This window comes from Ovis aries, chromosome 2 (genome assembly GCF_016772045.2).
Source record: "Ovis aries strain OAR_USU_Benz2616 breed Rambouillet chromosome 2, ARS-UI_Ramb_v3.0, whole genome shotgun sequence".
Lineage (NCBI taxonomy): Eukaryota > Metazoa > Chordata > Mammalia > Artiodactyla > Bovidae > Ovis > Ovis aries.
This window is the reverse complement of record NC_056055.1, coordinates 131,837,743-131,857,204: the sequence shown is the minus strand read 5'-3', so window position 1 is coordinate 131,857,204 and position 19,462 is coordinate 131,837,743. Positions and strand designations below refer to the sequence as shown.

Sequence of the window (19,462 nt, the reverse complement as noted above, 5' to 3'; positions counted from 1 at the left end):
TTAGATCCACAGTCCGGATGTGGGCTGGGCAGCTGTTCAGTGGCCTGGCAAGAGCACGGCAATCAGCACAGTCCTAGAGCCTCACCCTGGAGTGAAGTGAGCCTCTCCTTTGTGATCCAAATAGGTGTTTCAGTTAGCACCACCCAAGTGGCCTGTCTGACAAGTGAACTTCTGCCCAAGCTGTATCAGATTGCCAGGGTTTAGGGGTTCTTTTGGAGAAGGCAATGGCACCCCACTCCAGTACTCTTGCCTGGGAAATCCCATGGACGGAGGAGCTTGGTGGGCTGCTGTCTATGGGGTCGCACAGAGTCGGACGCGACAAGCGACTTAGCAGCAGCAACAGGGGTTCTTTTATTCATCTTTCCCTCTCTTGGCACTTGTGGGTTCTGTTATTTATCAGATTCTCCAGTTTTTGCATTTTGGCCCTTGGATATTTAGAGTTTAAAATACATTAGATATGATGATTGCAATTATCACAGGTGCAGAGGTCTCGAGGGCTCTTTATCCAAAGCCCAGAGGCGGGTAATGTTTTGAGTCTGTAGTAGGGGAAGTACAAGACCAGCTGTCTTATGCCTTCTCTAACTTTGGAGGTGTATTATCAGTTACATGAGTGGGAGGGAAGCTTTTCATGCATCACTGTTAATAGTTGTTGACAAATCACCAGTTGGAAAATGTAAAGGGAGTGTCTGTGCCGCGGGAGTAGCATTGAAATTCTCATCTCTCAACTTGCTTCACAAGAAAACAAATCGTACTGCATATCTTTTTAACTGTAGCCCTTTTTTCAGCAAAGTTTGTCTGAGTTCATGTTTGTCCATTTGGTTTCCGTGATCAGTCACATTGAACTTTAGCACATTCTAGCATACTTCTTGTATACTTTAGCAAAATAGTAGCTGTACCATGGTGCAGTCGGGCTTGCAGGTGTGGATGTTGCCCTCAGAATGCATCCATTCTGGGAAATGAAAGACACGTGTGTCAAAAACTGATCGCAATGGGCTGAGGAAAGTCCAGGCAGTACTGAGCGAGGATTATAAAAGTTAGAAACCTGAAGAATTACTTCTAGCTGACCATAGGAAGTAATTCCATGTCACCTGCACAGGGTTTAAAAGGAAGAATGGGTTTTAGACTTTGGAGGTGTAAGGGGAAGACTTGTTTTCTTTAGAGGAAACACATAAAATAGGCAAAGAGTGGGTATATTTGGAGGAATTGCAAGGAGTTGTGTCTGTTAGAAGATTTCAAGGAGCCTATCATGGAAGATAAAGTTGGACAGTTAGTTGGAGTTAGATCATGGAAAACCTTTAACACTGGAATAAGGAATTTGAGCTTTATTCTCTTTCCTTAGTTTCAAATATTAACTCAAGTGCTTTACCTTAGATGTGATTATTAGGTATGATTATGCATAAGAGTACCATGATCCTTTTGGCAGTTTTCTTGGGAACAAAACATACTGTTACACAACTGCAGTATGTGTGGTCTGGGTCAAATGGCTCTTTTTGGCTGAAAATTTTCTGCAGAGGTGGTGCGAAATATTCACATAATCCTATCACTCAGATGAAAGTCATCTACCTCACTACCGCATGCACTTATTTTGATTCCTCCCTAGGTTCAGTGATGTTAGGATTTATATTTCCCAGCCTTTTGTTCGTTTGTTTGACCCAGTGGGTTGTTCTGTAATGCCTAATACTCCATGTGCCTGGTAGCCAAGCTAGTTTGAAAGCTGAGTCGTTAAGTTCTTTCATCTTTCTTCTCAATTTCCTACTTAGCATTTTCCCTTCATCGTGGGCATTTTGTAAGCAATGAGGTGCCCAGGAAAGAGTAGCCCTGGTTTTTTGTTGTTGTTGTTCTGTCCTATTCAAAGAGATTATTTTAGTCTACCTGTATGTGCCTTGGAAATATTCTGGGCTGATATTTTTTAGCTATTGGAGGCAAAGAAAAGCATCTGAATTTTATCAGACTTGGAACACTTTTCAATTAATAAAAATGTTAGTGAAAAGGGCCATTATTGTTAGTGCTCTCTGGCTAATTAATTCAGTAGACTAAAGCTTGAGGCTTATATGGCAAGGTCAGTTAGTTTTGCTCTCTGATTATCTCTTGGAGCCTCTAGTCCTGGCCATTGATTTCAAAACTAATTACAGTAACGACAAGCACTTACACAGTACTATACACATAACCTCATTTAATCTTCAGAATAATCCTGAAGGGTAGGTACTGTTACTCTCTCCATCTTTACAGATCTTGAAACTGAGGCATTGAGAAGCTGTGTAACTTGCCATTACTGGTAGCTGACTAAATCAGGATTTGAACCTAGGCAGTTAGGTTGCTAGGTCTTTACTCTTGATCTCATTAAAATCTAACTCTGTCTCTACACTAAGGAAACACAATATGCGTCTAAATATTTAAGGCAATTTATTTTGTATAGTATGAAGCTTTGAATTTAAGAAGTTTCAGGTCAAGGTATTTTATACAGACACCCAGAATCTATTTAGCATCTCTTTTGTTGTGTGTGCAAGGAGTCGGGGTGGGCGGGGCAAGGCTTCACAGAGGTGAGGCCTGAGCCAGGACTTAAAGGATGCTCAAGTGCTCATGCTCAGGCAGAGAAGAGCATCACAGGTTGGGCAAACAAGCATGCAAAGGCTTGGGGAGGCGAAAGGGCATTTGATGTGTATGTTTGTAGGAACGTGTGGTGTTCACTGTGTCTAAAACATGGAGAGAGTGATTAAGGTGCAATTTAGGATTGCACATTGTACCCTGCTAAATAGCTTAAAAATTATTTTCTCAGACAGAGACCTTTAAAAAAAAATCAAGGGCTCACAAATTTTTGTATTCAGTTTCAGAGGCTTTCCGGGTGCCCTGAAGCTCACGTATAGATCTGTGGGCCCCTTCCCCCAAGCAATTGAGAATAACACGATACAATATATGTTTTAAGAAAGAAGACTCTGATGACAATGAAAGATGGCTTGGAAGAGAGAAGGATTAGAAGCAGAGAAGTCAGGAGGCAGATATGGAAAGATCTATCTGAGATGGCAAGAAGAACCACGTCTCTGAAAGATGTTTAGGAGATAGAAGTGAGAGAGAGGACCCGGGGTGAGTTAAATGGGAAAGTCGCATTTAATAGTTAAAAGTAAGTGTCATTTCTAGCTTGGTTTAAGGATATACAGTGATGTCATTAACAAAAACCAAAGGAGAGGAAAGGGGCAAGAGGAGAAAGATTTGGGGCTTGATTTTTTGGCCTGCTGAGTTTCAGGTGCCATGATATATACCAATGGGATTGTCTACTGTACAGCTGGAAATGCAGTCTGGAAAAGAACTCAGCACTGGAGAGAGAGATTTAGCTGCTCTAGCAAATGGTAGGTTGAAGCCCTCTGGGTGAGTCAGGGCCAGCCAGGGGAGCCCAGAATGAAAAGACAAGGGCAGAGGAGGAGTATCTGGTAAAGCTGGCTGGGGAGGTGAATCAGGGGAGCAGCAGCAGCCTTGAGGCATTTGAGCACTTCCTGTGTGCTGGGTCTGTTCTGAACACTGTGCGCATTAGCTTGCCTAATCCTCAAACACCTCCAGGAACCGGCTGCATTTTGCGCATGAGGAACCAGAGGCCCAGAGAAGGAATTGGCATAGAACTAGTAAATCACTTTCAATGGTAAATTAGTGGTAGCCTCCTTAAGTTGATGTAATTGAATTAAGATAGTTTTTGTTATAACTTTTTTTACAGGTTTAAACAGAGATTAGTAAGCTTTGATGATGCTATTTCCTTACTTTTGCCTCTGGTCTATCAAGTTAATATAGTATAATCATCAGAAGTCATGAAGAAAGTATGATAGGAGACTTGCATAAATTTCCAAATTCCTGGGTTTTTCTCATGTGAGTATTCTATCAAGATTCATGCATTTCTTAAACATATTTTTTTTTAATAGGGTAAATTTTCCCTGAAGTTTTGTCCTAATTAATAAGCATGTTTGGCACTAATTGGAATACTTCCTGAAACGGTTTCATGAGTCATATTTTCCTTTTCCACCTAGAATATATGTTGGACTCTCTTAGCAGTGATCTGCTGCTGCTAAGTCACTTCAGTCATGTCTGACTCTGTGCGACCCCATAGACGGCAGTCCACCAGCTCCCCCGTCCCTGGGATTCTCCAGGCAAGAACACTGGAGTGGGTTGCCATTTCCTTCTCCAATGCGTGAAAGTGAAAAGTGAAAGTGAAGTTGCTCAGTCATGTCCGACTCTTAGCGACCTCATGGACTGCAGCCTACCAGGCTCCTCCTTTCATGGGATTTTCCAGGCAAGAGTACTGGAGTGGGTTGCCATTGCCTTCTCCAGTGATCTGAGACATCATCAACTCTATATTCTTAATTTACCCCAACTTCTCATGTCTCCTTGAATCCATCCCTTCCTTAGAACCTCTTCATTTTGTTTTCCCTTTTATCACTACACCAGCAGTGGAGATTTTTCTTGGAGCCTTTTTTCCCAGTAATTTTTTTTTAATTACTTCATCAGAATTTTGCACACCAGTTAGATAAGAACAATGAAACCATACCAGGTTGCCACAGTGGGATAATTTGCTAGACTGGGGTCAGCAAGCTACAGTCCATGGGCCAAATATGAGCTATTACATTTTTGTAAATAAAGTTTTATTGGAATACAGCATGATCATTCATTTACATATTACCTGTGATGACTGCTTTACAGTGCTACAAGGGCAGAGTTGAATAGTTGCTATAAAATATTGGCTGTATTTCCAGATGTGCTTTATTTTCCATTATTTTGTTAAAAAACAAGCAATATGTGAGGACAACGGGGACCCCATTCTGCCCTCGCAAATACAAGCTCTTTGCTTGTCCCTCCTGAATGCGCATTTTCCTCAGCAGCTCTGCCCTTCTTTTTGGCTGCTTTATCTTCCGAGATTCTCTCTTGTGTCCGGGTTCTCTTTCCTCCAACGTGTCCTCCTGGTTCTGCCTCCCTGAAGCATAATCACATAACTCCTCTACTCTAAACTCCACTTCAGCCCTCTACAGCCCACCCAGTGAAATCTGGTCTTTCCTCAGCCTTGAAGAAGACCTTTCAAACCCACTCTCTGCCTTTTCTTCCCCCGTTGTCCTTCTTTGTACTCTAAACTCAGTACTGTGTCTGTCCTTCCCTTCTGCTTGATTTTCATGTGCTTTCCTTACTGTATGAAATGCCCTTTAACTTCTGTGATACATGGTGGGATTAATGAGATTAGAAAAATGTTCAGTTTAAAAGTCTGCTCTTCTGTTATTAACAAGAAGGCCACCATTGCTAGGTGAAAGTACCTGGAGTCTTGGTTTTCTTTGGGAGCTTACCTCAGCACGTTTTCCCTGAACTCTGTTGGGTTGTAGCGCTGAAACTATACTCTCTGGGGGTTTGGACGCAGTGTAAAAAGTCTCAATGTATTGAGATTATCACAGGCAAAAAGAGAACAATCCATTTTTTGTTTAAACATTGCCGCCAGAGAGAAAAGCAAAATAATTCCTTTTACCAACTAAGGTATTTAATGGAGACAGTAGACAAGGTAAGCAAGATAATGAAGAAGGGTCTTACATGGTGTCTTGGGCTACTGTTTTCTGGGAAAGCAATTTAGGATTGTGAGTCTGAGTGAACTCTGGGAGATGGTGATGGACAAGGAGGCCTGGCGTGCTGCAGTTCATGGGGTCGCTAGGAGTCGGAGATGACTGAGCGACTGAACTGAACTGAACTGAACTGAACTGAACCGAACCCTATGTCACGACTAAACTTCCTTTGTGGAAGTGATACGCACATTGAATCAAAACCGTGGGCCACATGTTATACGGAAAATAGTTGTAAAATATACTTTGCTATGGAGACTGCTAGCTTTGTGTATATAGACTCTTCTAGTTATTCTGGCCATCTTTACTGCCTTTACTGTTTTAAGAATCTTTTCTTTAGTATGTTACAGAGTGATGGAATTGCCTCTCCTTTCTCTGCACTGACTTAGTGCTAGAGGGACACTCTAGTCCTTGGTAGAATACATCGTGTGCTTAGTAGAGGGGCTTGAATAAGACATGAGTAGACTGTGTGGGGACTGTACTAGACAAGAACATGGTGTCTGGTGGGCAAAATTCAGGCTGTAGGAGGATTAGTCACATAATTTACAGGAAAAATTCTGTTGCAAAGATAATGGATCATTTGGTTGCTGAATGAGCCATTCAGAAGGAAGCTTTGCCATGCCACTAAACTCCCCTGATGAGATTTTGCAGAGACACCTACTCAAGTACTGTCTAGCATAAAAGACTTTGTTCAAATCAGCCTTTCCAGCCTTTCCAAGTATTAATTTATTAAGAGCTGAGCAGGTGGGTGTCAAACTGCAGAGGCTATCATTGAGCTAGAACATGATTCCTTTAGTGTGTTTTGATAAAAAGCAGATAAAATGTTTTCTTTTAAAGCGTCAGTTTTGGTTATAGTTTTAAAAAGAAACTACATCTTCCCTTCTCTGAGTTTATTTTTTAATGAGGGTTATGGGAATTAATCTTCAGTGTGTACTGTCACAAGGAGTAATCAGACTTGAATTCTGTAAGCTTAGAGCCTTTGAACTTCTGCCCCATACACAGTTTATGTGCAAGGTAAAACAAGATCCTTTATAGTTCCTAATTAAAGTAAAGTTTAGTTGCCACTTGGTTAACTTTCTGGTTTTTGAATAAAACTTAATAAATTGGTCGCCCAGAAATTTGGAAATTGAATGTGACAATACAAATCTTTCTGTACTAATGAAGTTTTTGAAGATGAATTAAAATGATGATTCCTAATATTTCTGGTATCAGGGACATTTGATTTTATGTGAAATATGTACTGATAGATTGGTAATTTTTAATGTAGCACGGTCAGTCCCCCCGAAGGTTATAGACGGCACTACACTATATAGTGGTTGTTGTCCTTTTGAAAATGATGCAGAATGTCTGTATAAACATTAATTATAGTCTCAGAAATACCTTTTGCAAAGTACATATAAATAGAAAACTTCTAAAATTCACTTTTTAACTCTCACACTTACAGTGTACAAGAAACTGAGGTCTGGTCCCTGCTTCCAGAGTCAGCACAGCCTGGTAAGGAGATGAGAGGTGTAAGCAGCATGAAAGACCAGGTCAGACTCACATTAGTCAGAACTGACCAAAGTACCGGGTGTGATGATGAGAAACTCCTTTCTAGCTGGGAATATCGATGAAAGAGTTGGAAGTTGTGGTTTTGAGCTGGATTTTGAAGAATGTATAAGCAAAGACTATGCGGAAAGAGACAAGTGAAGTGAAAAATGGAACCCAGGCCAAGATGCGGTTCACACAGGCTAGACACAGGACGTGCACGCAGTGTGTGTGATGTGGGAGGGAGGGGCGATTCCTTAGGTACGATGAGCAAGATTCAGCCACCCTTCTCCTTTTTGTCTGCTGTTGGATTGGAGGAAACAGAAAGAGAGGAAACTTTGCTATTACCCATGGTCCTCTGTTCTCCTTTACCTTCCTATTAGCTATTACAGGATAGTAAGAAGTTATGCAGAATAAGACTAGGGAAGTGCACGCAAAGAACTGCAGTATAGGGGAGTTTCTATAGCTGACCATTCATATTCAGTCTGCCTATAATTATATGGGATTAAAAAGCATAGATTGAGCAGTGTTTGCAGAAAATAAACATATAAGGCTGAGCATACAAAAATAATCTTGATGGATGCTAACCCTAGTTTTTCTGTGTCATCATCATAATCAAATTTAAATTTAATTAAATTTTATTTAGTAATTATAAGATGCGCAGAATTGTCTTACAACACAGTAGAGACTTAAAAAGCTTTTTTAGCAGAGTTAAAGGGGCTCTAAACCAACAAACACTTTTTTGTATAAAAATGATACTTAAAGAGCAACCAATACAAGATACTAAGTAGATAGAAATCTTTTGCACTTTTAAGTCCTATTTTTTCAGTATATGTGTATTGCTTTTTTTTTCTTCTCCATAGGTAAAATGAGAAAAAACTAAAGCAGAATGAAAGAATAGGCTTGAAAGATAATCAGACCTGAGGAGTCATTTTTAAAGCTACCTTGTGAATAAACAAGGCTGCTAGAGAGAGGTATGAGACTTGAAGGAAAAAACTGTTATCACATTTCAGGGTCAGATATTTATTTTCCTTTTTTAAAAAAACTTAAAGTACACATGCTTTTGTCTTCTCATAAAGTATTGTTTCTTTGCCTTCTGAGATATGATGCCAAGTTGAACACTATGCTTTGCTAGTACTGTTAGCTCTCTTTGCTAGAGGATTGTCCTAGGAATTTGGCAATAATTCTACTCAGGGCAAATGAGAGACCATTAATAGGTCTTCATTAGGATATTGGGACTGTACATTTTTGTGCAGTGGAACCACTTCATAGTGCCTGTTTTAAAAAACTGAAAGAATCTAAAAATGCCTGGGCATGTGTATATATAACAGATTCACTTTGCCGCACACCTGAAACTAACATAACATTGTAAATCACCCAGTACAGATTTTAAAAATAAAACCTCTTTGATGTTTACATTTAATTGGAGGTTTAAACATGTTTCTGGAAAATATGTTTCATTTCCTTTTAGAAAATACTTGCTCTGTAAGTTGAGAGTTTTCTTATTCCCCACTCTGGGTAAGATATAAATTATGCTGAGGAGCCCAGTGGTTATGTCTTTGAGATTACATAAGATTGAACAAAGGAGGTAAAAATCTCAAATGCCGCACCTTATGAACTTTCTCCTCTAAAGATAAATTGGAAAGAATTTTCTGTTGGCCGCAGAGGCTCATGAAAGGTCTATGGAGACGAATTATACAACTGTAGTATCTCTCTTTTTCAGCTTCTGCCCTTTCCTGCAAAAGGAAATCGAGAAACCACTCGTAATTTACCAGATAACCCCAGAAGCCTTGGTCGACAGACCAAATTCTCCAGTCAAAGCTACGGGCTCCTGAGGATAAACTGCTTCAAACAGCTTTTACCTTAAAGCCAACCTAGAAGTCTTTGACCCCCAGTTACAAGGTGAGTTAGGATAATGCAAGCTTAAAATTAGAAGCAGGATCTGGCTGTCCAGTGGTTAAGGCTTTGCCTTCCAATGCAGGGGGTGCAAGTTTAATCCCTAGTCAGGAAAATAAGATCCCACATGCTTCACGGCCAAAAACCAAAACATAAAACAGGAACAATATTGTAACAAATTTAATAAAAATTTTAAAAATGGTCCACATCAAAAAAAAAATCTTAAAAAAAAAAAATCAAAAGCAGGATTAGATTAGTCAGTGCTCAATGACAGCAAAAGATTATTACCGAAATATTACCAAATCTCAGGAACATGGTTTTGTTTTGTTTTGTTTTTTCTATTTTTTATGTGTCTATCAGATCCAAAAATAAGGCATGGTAATTCTAGTCATGTTTAGTCATCTTAATAAAAAGTTCTGCAGTAACTTTCTTAAAGATAGAAAGTAAAAAACATACCAAAATATTGAACCTCTTTTTGTCTGATGTCTGGCATCATGCGAGAATAAGATGGTCCCCTTCCTTTCTTGAGTGATGAGCCTGCAGACCTAATCCTGAAAATGGCTGAAAGATTATCCTTGCTTTCATTATATATGCATGCTGTACACATTCTTAAAATGCATCCAGTTTTTATAATCTTTCATAGTGAATAAATAGACAATTGATTGTATTATTCTTGCACATGGGGCTGAAATAAATAATATACCAGCAGTGCTCCCTATGGGCTCCTTGTCATCATTGATATTTGTAGGTATTGTTTTCAGAGCCACTTGACATACGCTATTTGACATTTTAGGCCCAGGGTCTTCACCGTTTGGACCCATCCTTCCCGGTTATATAAAGCTTTCTACTTTCTGAGGTCAGTGACCCCCAGAGTGGGAGGATGTACCATCATTGCTCTTGGGGATCTTTTGCAGTGTTTATCCTCTACTCAAACCCTTATTTTCTTGGAGGCACAAGAGCAGCAGCAGTGGTGGTGGTGGTACAATGGGAGCTTTCTGCTTATTATTTATTGCATTATTTAAAGTTAAATTCTAAAGCATAGCTTGCAAACTGGTGACCTACTGGCCAAATTTTAGTCATAGTTTTTTTAATCTATAGAAGTTTATTTTTAAAAATTGAGTTAATTGCCAACATTGGGTAATCTGGATACTTGAAATAAGATATACACGCAACACACACACACACACACCTGGCTTCTCTTGGATGATTAAAAAATACGGTCTTTTTACTATTTCAAGGACTGAAATGTGGTAGTCTTTACCTTCCCCTAAGTCTTAAACAACCAGCCTTGTATGTTACCTGCCTGGTCTATAGGCTTTTGAGGTAAGATTTCTGCTTTAAGATTAGTTTCTTCTCTCCTTACATGAAGCCTCTCCCCCGTAGTTTACACATAACACTCTCTTAGTCTTTATTCACTTTCTCTTTTGGCATTTTACTATTTATATAAAATTTGTGCACTGTGAGAGTGATGATTTTCTGAGATTAAGCTAACACCTGCCAGGCTTGCCTATGAAGAAGGAAGACTTACAAAACCAGATGGCCCATGGTTCTTAGCTGGGAAATCTAATTTCCATGGTGATAAGGTCTGAATCATTTTTTCCAGCCCGGAGGTTGTCATTTCAGAGTCTGATGTGTCACAGCCTAATGGTTCCATTGCCTGGTCTGACTGTTTTGGTCCAGGAAGGAAAAGTGATTCATTGGGTTGCCTTCTTTTCGAATGACATCTGTAGGCATTTGGGCTTCCCTCGTGGCTCAGATGGTAAAGAATCTGCATGCAGTGCAGGAGACCCGGGTTTGATCCCTTGGTTGGAAAGTTCCCTGGAGAAGAGGATGGCTACCACTCCAGTATTCTTGCCTGCAGAATTCCATGGACAGAGGAGCCCAGCAGGCTACCGTCCATGGGTTGCAAACAGCTGGACATGACTGAGTGACTAACACTTTAACTTACAGGATTTTGAGTCCATCTTCTAGGCCACTACTCGTTCTGGACACTAGAGTGAATCACTGAGCTGTATACTCTGCCATCTACATGCACGGAACTTTTTTGACACTGAGAAATCTCACCATCAAAATCAGATACATCTTCAAGCACAGTGGGTTGTAGTTAATCACAAATTTCTCTTTCCCCATCTTTGATCACTCTATATTGTTGGGGACTAAATTACTTGCTTTAATGTTCCTCTTAATTTGATATTGAATCAAGCTTTTGTATAGTAATAAAGAGCCTTAACCATGAACACGTTTTAAATTATAGGGCCCTTATGGGCATAGCACTTTTTTGTCTGCATTGGCTAAATCCAAACATTACTTATTTGATCATAGTTTACAGATGGGGGAAACTGACTCGATCCCAAAACAGTGGTTCTTATCCCAGCACCTCATTTTTCAAATGGACAGTGCCTCTTACTAGAGCAGATTTTAGGTCTCAAAATGCTCATTTTTAATGTTGAAGCAAACAAGAAAGAAGGCTCCTGGGACTGGATGTTGATTTCTGGTAGTTTACTGGCCTCTGGCTACACTGCTTTTGCTTTATCTCATGGGATCCCTTAGGTATTGCCCAGTATCTCTTGATACTTGACCATACGTGAAAATGAAATGTACATGAGTCCCTTTGACTATCAGGTTAAGTTTATGGGACTAAAGTAACTGGAAATTTGTTCCCACACATTTATGACTTGTGACTTGACTATATAAGAAAGAAATTAAACTCTTCTTAAAAAGAAGAAGCAAGTAAGTGGCATCTCATTTCCTTAGGGAAATGGGTTTGTTTCCATTCCTCTTTTGGAGTTAGTGGGTATCCGTGTATAGTCAACAGCCTCAGATATGCAGATGACTGGGGTCAATCCCTGGATTGGGAAGATCCCCTGGAGAAGGGAAAGGCTACCCATTCCAGTATTCTGGCCTGGAGAATTCTATAGACTGTGTAGTCCATGGGGTCACAAAAAGTCAAATATGACTGAGTGACTTTCACACTCACCACCCTAATAGCAGAAAGTGAAGAGGAACTAAAGAGCCTCTTGATGAAGGTGAAAAAGGAAAACGAGAAACTCTCTAGCTTAAAACTTAACATTCAAAAACTAAGATCATGGCATTCCATCCCATCACTTCATGGCAAGTAGATGGGGGGAAAAATGGAAACAATGGCAGATTTAAGGAGCTCAGTCCTGGGTGTTCTTTGGAAGGACTGATGCTAAAGCTGAAACTCCAGTACTTTGGCCACCTGATGCAAAGAGTTGACTCACTGGAAAAGACTCTGGTGCTGGGAGGGATTGGGGGCAGGAGGAGAAGGGGATGACAGAGGATGAGATGGCTGGATGGCATCACTGACTCAACGGATGTGAGTTTGAGTGAACTGCAGGAGTTGGTGATGGACATGGAGGCCTGGCGTGCTGCGATTCATGGGGTCACAAAGAGTCTGACATGACTGAGTGACTGAACTGAACTGAACTGGAAATCACTGTGGATGGTGCTGCAGCCATGAAATTAAAAGAAGCTTGCTCTTTGAAAGGAAAACTATGACAAACCTATACAGCATATTAAAAAGCAGAGACATCTCTTTGCCAACAAAGGTCCATATAGTCAAAGCTATGGTCTTTCCAGTAGTCATGTGCGGATGTGAGGGTTGGATCAACCATAAACCATAAAGAAGGCTGAGTGCCAAAGAGTTGATGCTTTCGAACTATGGTGCTGGAGAAGACTCTTGAGAGTGCCTATTAAAGCAAGGAGATCAAACCAGTCTATCCTAAAGGAAATCAGTCCTGAATATTCACTTAAAGGTCTGATGCTGAAACTGAAGCTCCAAAACTTTGGTCACCTGATGCAAAGAGCCAACTCATTGGAAAAGACCCTTGTGTTGGGGCAGATTGAGGGCAGGAGAAGAAGGGGACAACAGAGGATGAGATGGCTGGATGGCATCACCGACTCGATGGACGTGAGTTTGAGTGAACTCCAGGAGTTGGTGATGGACAGGGAGGCCTGGCGTGCTGCAGTTCATGGGGTCACAAAGAGTCAGACAGGACATAGCGACTGAACAATAACAACATGTATGGTCATAAATGCTTTCAGAAAGCCCCTTTATCTCTTTTTCCCTTGGCATTCCTGTTATTAGTTCCACATTCCACTTTCCTTAACTCCCTGAGGAAAGAACAACTAGGACCAAAAGAATGGAACCAAAGTGCTTGAGAGTCATTACTGACATATAAAATAGGTTGAAATGTGGTGAAAACGGTAAACCCAGTAAATCAGCTAGTGAGTGAAAGTCGCTCAGTCATGTCCAACTCTGTGACCCCATGCACTATTCTCAGTCTCTCAGTTCAGTCGCCCAGCACTAGACAATCCATGGAATTCTCCAGGCCAGAATACTGGAGTGGGTAGCCTTTCCCTTCTCCAGGGGATCTTCCCAACTCAGGGATTGAACCCAGGTCTGCTGCATTGCAGGTGGATTCTTTACCAGGTGAGGCACAAGGGAAGCCCTGAGCCACAAGGGAAGCCCGTAAATCAGCTAACCAGTCAACAAATATGACATAGGCAGAAACTGGAAGAAGAGAAAGAGTACTCGGTTCTGGTACAGCAAGACAGTTGATGTTTGCTCCCTTTTAGCTGTTATGAAGATCACAAGACTTCTCCCTCAGGTAATAGAAATGGAGACAATATCCAATGAGAACTGGCAGTATTGATACCATTCCACTTGACTTCTCTCTTTAAAAGGTGATCAGAGATATTTCTTTGTTCTTTTAGGGGGAGAGTTCCTTTTTTTCTTGAGGATCATTGTAAATTCATGGATTTTAAGAGTATATTTTGATTAGTTGACTATCAAAATATAGTGACTTTTTATTTTTTTCAGAATGCGCAAATAAAAACTTCTTTGTTCCTTGGGAACCCCTTCAGATTGGTTCCTGTAAATACATATGGAAAAGAGAATCCATCATAAGTGAATCACAGTGAGTTTTCACAAACTCAGTATTCCCATATAATCGGCACCCAGATCAAGATACAGAACATCCCAAAGGCATCCATGCCCTATTAGGTTTTTTGACCCCCACTTTTTGGTTCAAAGGGATACTTTAAGATCCTCTTGTGCACTTCATAGCCCAGTCTAAGAATCTGTTATATCAGTTATTACAAAGAGCTCTGGTTCCTTTTAGTAGAAAATGGAATTTAGAAACTACAGTCTGGGCATTAAGGATATTCATTCTTATTGGTTGTCAGTGTTTCCAGGCCTTTTTAGGAAACAGAGTCAGAAATATATATATTTTAAAATAAAAAATTATAAGTTGACATTGAATTTTTCAACCTTATGGAGTTTTAATATTATGTGATTTTATATTTGTATCTCTTTTCTCTTCAAATGAATAATCTCAGCATTACTACTAATAATTTTTCTATTTTTGTAGAGGGAAAAAATGTAGAATTTTATACATCTTTTATCATTATCATTATTTTTGAGCTTCCAAAATTTATGCATGTGGTCAAACACTGAATTTCTTTCACCTCCATTTTTGGTATTGATGTTGATATGTTTCTTGGCAGTGAGATTTAGCGTATTAAATCTTTAGTCCACCAATAATTCGAGTTATTTGCAAGTCATTCCATCTTCAGCAGGAGAGGTTCTGGAGTGACAGTGGGATGATTGTACTCTGTGGCTGGTGGATCAATTTGTGTTGCATTGAACGCGCTTATTAATGTCTACCCTTCATTATAGTGCAGGTCCAGAAAGAGAAGAAAAATAAATAGTCTGAAAGTGGCACTGAAGTTTTGTTCTTCTTGCTTCTTTTTATCTGATAAATGGATATTTTATGGATGCTTGTCTTAGAATGACTTTCTTTTTCCTTGCTCAGTAAAGGGATCAAGTGCTTTGATTTTTGGGCACATTTTGTAACATTTGATCTTGGGAGAAATATAAGTGTTCGTAGAGAATACAGGATAGTTGCCTAGATAGTTGCCTCTCCCTTCCTTCCTGCCACCTGTCTATTCTTCCTTTCTTTTTCCTACAGCCGGGTGATTCCTTGAACTTGAAGCTGAGGGACAAATAGTAGGAGGGAAAAAGGAGAGGGTTTTTTTTTTTTTCCACTCACCATTTAGTCTTTTAAGCTTTTCACCTGTCTTCTCAAATTGTCTCATTTTCAAGCCTCCATAAGGTTAGTATTTTTGAGTTTTTTTCCAAATATATTTTTAGGTACAGAAAGATGATTAATTAGACTTTAATTCGTCTAACTCTAAGGGTGCTTTAAATGTTTTTTTTTTAATTGACTTTTCACGTCAAATGAATAATGCCAGGAAGTCCTGAGTGCAGTGAACCAACAACACAGATCTGGTTTGAAAGCTTTGGCTTTCAGACAACAAGGATTTATTGGAAGTAACATTTCTAGATTTTGTCTCAGTAAGAAGTGGTTACACAGGTGGTAGACTAACAAATCGTCTCCCCAAAACTGCAGCTGTATATGGCTGGTGGTAAAGGACAGAAGGCAGTGGCAGCCAACTGCAGTACTCTTGCCTGGAAAATCCCACGGGTGGAGGAGCCTGGTAGGCTGCAGTCCATGGGGTCGCTAGGAGTCAGATACGACTGAGCGACTTCACTTTCATTTTTCACTTTCATGCACTGGAGAAGGAAATGGCAACCCACTCCAGTGTTCTTGCCTGGAGAATCCCAGGGACGGGGGAGCCTGGTGGGCTGCCGTCTATGGGGTCACACAGGGTTGGACACGACTGAAGCGACTTAGCAGCAAAGGATGGAAGTTTCAGAAACTGGCAATTTAAATAGATGTGTCTTTTATCACCCTGGCCGTATCTAGTGTTTGCTCATTTGTTCATTCATCCAGCAAAGTCTACTGAGTGTCTCTACTTGGTGTGCACAGGCCCTGTTCTAAGTGCAGAGACTGTAACAAGGAGAAGCAGCAAACACAACAGGGGAAGTCTCTGGGGATAGACAAAAAGCCAATAAACAAATATTGTAACTACTGAGTGAGATAAGTGCTGCGAAGGAAATGAAAAGAGTGTCATGCAGAAAGTGACAGGGCATATGCCTGTTTGAGGTGATCGAAGCTGAGAACTGAAGGGTGATTTGCCAACTAAACTTTCATATTAAGAAAACTAAATTTGAAAGTACTATACAATTTATTTAAACAATAACTACACATTTGGGCATTTGGATTTATTTTCAAATGTCTAATTTTTTTTTCAGCTGACACTGTAAACTGTTGATCTGAACTTTCAAATGAAGATCTCTTGTTTTGTCAGCTTCTGAAAACTGGAGAAAGTCCTGGGTTTTGGGGAACTCTGTACTGTATTTGTAACTTTATAAAAATCTAAAATTATTCTAGCATAAAACTTTTAAAAGAAAAAACTAGTGAAAATTTATACCAAAATTCATACTAAATCTAGTGTGGCAAAGATGAGGAATCCAGACTATATAGGGGGGTCTGCAAGGAAAATGATGGGTGCTGAGAATTTGTTACTTGAATGCCCTTGTATAGACTTTTGTCTCATCACTCGTTTTTGAACTAAACAAATTTTGCCCCTTTTCATGTTTCTTTTTACCTTCTTAAATTTTATAAACTTAACAAACCTTGCAAATAGAGTTAGTTTACATTTTTCCTTTTGTTAAAAAATTTATTCATTTTCTTAAAATATTCTTAAACTACTTAGGATGTTATCTTTCAGGTTCAGTTCAGTTCAGTTCAGTTCAGTCGCTCAGTCGTGTCCGACTCTTTGCCACCCCATGAATCCCAGCACGCCAGGCCTCCCTGTCCATCACCAACTCCCGGAGTTCACTCAAACTCACGTCCATCTAGTTGGTGATGCCATCCAGCCATCTCAGCCTCTGTCATCCCCTTCTCCTCCTGCCCCCAATCCCTCCCAGCATCAGGGTCTTTTCCAATGAGTCAACTCTTTGCATCAGGTGGCCAAAGTACTGGAGTTTCAGCTTTAGCATCATTCCTTCCAAAGAACACCCAGGACTGATCTCCTTTAGAATGGACTGGTTGGATCTCCTTGCAGTCCAAGGGACTCTCAAGAGTCTTCTCCAACACCACAGTTCAAAAGCATCAATTCTTTGGCGCCCAGCTTTCTTCACAGTCCAACTCTCACATCCATACATGATCACTGGAAAAATCGTAGCCTTGACTAGACAGACCTTTGTTGGCAAAGTAATGTCTCTGCTTTTCAATATGCTATCTAGGTTGGTCTAACTTTCCTTCCAAGGAGCAAGTGTCTTTTAATTTCATGGCTGCAATCACCATCTGCAGTGATTTTGGAGCCCCCCAAAATAAAGTCTGACATTGTTTCCACTGTTTCCCTATCTATTTCCCATGAAGTGATAGGACCAGATGCCATGATCTTAGTTTTCTGAATGTTGAGCTTTAAGCCAACTTTTTCACTCTCCACTTTCACTTTCATCAAGAGGCTTTTAGTTCCTCTTCACTTTCTGCCATAAGGGTGGTGTCATCTGCATATCTGAGGTTATTGAGATTTCTCCCACCAATCTTGATTCCAGCTTGTGCTTCTTCCAGCCCAGCATTTCTCATGATGTACTCTGCATAGAAGTTAAATAAGCAGGGTGACAATATACAGCCTTGAGGTATCCTTTTCCTATTAGGAACCAGTCTGTTGTTCCATGTCCAGTTCTAACTGTTGCTTCCTGACCTGCATATAGGTTTCTTAAGAGGCAGGTAGAGATTAGCAAGTCTTTTTCACGTGTGGCTTTTAATTAAAATTGGCATCAGAAGTAAAAGTTTCCTCTGATCCAGTCTTCTCTAGACTTTGTTTTATTAGTGTTTTTCAATTCATGTATTTCTACACATAAAGTACCTTTTTTTTTTCACATGTTGGTGGCATTCCTGGTAACTCAGATGGTAAAGGATCTGCCAGCAATGCAGGAGACCCGAGTTCAGTCAACAGGTCGGGAAGATCCCCTGGAGAAGGGAATGGCTACCCAGTCCACTATTCTTGCCTGGAGAATTCCATGGACAGAGGACCCTAGCGGGTACAGTCCATGGGGTCACAAAGAGTCGGACACGACTGAGCTACTAACACTTCCACATGTTAGAGGAAATAGAAAAATCTGAAGTTGGCAAGAAGCTAGTAAATTCAATATCTTCTTTATAAATAACTTTGCCAACTGTGTATGTGGTCAGTTGCTCAGTCGTGTCCAACTCTTTGTGGCCCATGGACTGTAGCTCACCAGGCTCCTCTGTCCTTGAGATTCTCTAGGCAAGAATGCTGGAGTTGGGTGCCATTTCCTACTCCGGGGGATCTTTCCAATCCCTGGATTGAATCTGTGTCTCTTGCGTCTCCTGCATTGGCAGGTGGATTCTTTAGTATAGATTAACAAACCTGCCATTTTGCTTTTTTTTGCATTTCTTTTCCATGGGGATGGTCTTGATCCCTGTCTCCTGTACAGTGTCACAAACCCCAGTCTGTAGTTCATCAGGCACTCTATCAGATCTAGTCCCTTAAATCTATTTCTTACTTCCACTGTATACTCATAAGTGATTTGATTTAGGTCATACCTGAATGGTCTAGTGGTTTTCCCTCCTTTCTTCAATTTAAGTCTGAATTTGGCAATAAGGAGTTCATGATCTGAGCTACAGTCAGCTTCCAGTCTTGTTTTTGTTGACTGTATAGAGCTTCTCCATCTTTGGCTGAAAAGAATATAATCAATCTGATTTTGGTGTTGACCGTCTGGTGATGGCCATGTGTAGAGTCGTCTCTTGTGCTGTTGGAAGAGGGTGTTTGCTATGACCAGTGCATTCTCTTGGCAGAACTCTATTAGCCTTTGCCCTGCTTCATTTCATATTCCAAGGTCAAATTTGATGAAAGTGAAAGAGGGGAGTGAAAAAGTTGGCTTAAAGCTCAACATTCAGAAAATGAAGATCATGGCATCTGGTCCTATCACTTCATGGGAAATAGATGGGGAAACAGTGGAAACAATGTCAGACTTTATTTTGGGGGGCTCCAAAATCACTGCAGATGGTGATTGCAGCCATGAAATTAAAAGACGCTTACTCCTTGGAAGGAAAGTTATGACTAACCTAAATAGCATATTCAAAAGCAGAGACATTACTTTGCCAACAAAGGTCTGTCTAGTCAAGGCTATGGTCTTTCCAGTGATCATGTATGGATGTGAGAGTTGGACTGTGAAGAAAGCTGAGCGCCAAAGAATTGATGCTTTTGAACTGTGGTATTGGAGAAGACTCTTGAGAGTCCCTTGGGCTGCAAGGAGATCCAACCAGTCCATTCTAAAGGAGATCAGTCCTGGGTGTTCTTTGGAAGGAATGATGCTAAAGCTGAAACTCCAGTACTTTGGCCACCTGATGCAAAGAGTTGACTCATTGGAAGAGACTCTGATGCTGGGAGGGATTGGGGGCAGGAGGAGAAGGGGATGACAGAGGCTGAGATGGCTGGATGGCATCACCGACTAGATGGATGTGAGTCTGAGTGAACTCCGGGAGTTGGTGATGGACAGG

General features: G+C 40.5%; 1 protein-coding gene across 41 annotated transcripts in view; it reads left to right on the top strand.

Moving 5' to 3' along the window:
* OSBPL6 (oxysterol binding protein like 6) overlaps positions 1-19,462 on the top strand; it is a 225,010-nt gene that overhangs the window by 97,018 nt on the left and 108,530 nt on the right. For 10 of the 41 annotated variants that reach the window (XM_060409722.1, XM_060409713.1, XM_060409701.1 and 7 more), the window contains 2 exons: positions 8,827-9,005; positions 9,793-9,855. The exons of 14 other annotated variants lie outside the window; for them this stretch is intronic. The gene's annotated coding sequence lies outside the window, so the exon portion shown is untranslated. Of the gene's footprint in view, positions 1-2,802; positions 3,082-3,703; positions 3,853-7,020; positions 7,071-7,966; positions 8,078-8,826; positions 9,006-9,792; positions 9,856-19,462 lie in introns of those variants that run through there. 17 more of the 41 variants (XM_060409725.1, XM_060409716.1, XM_060409699.1 and 14 more) reach the window with 4 other exon arrangements.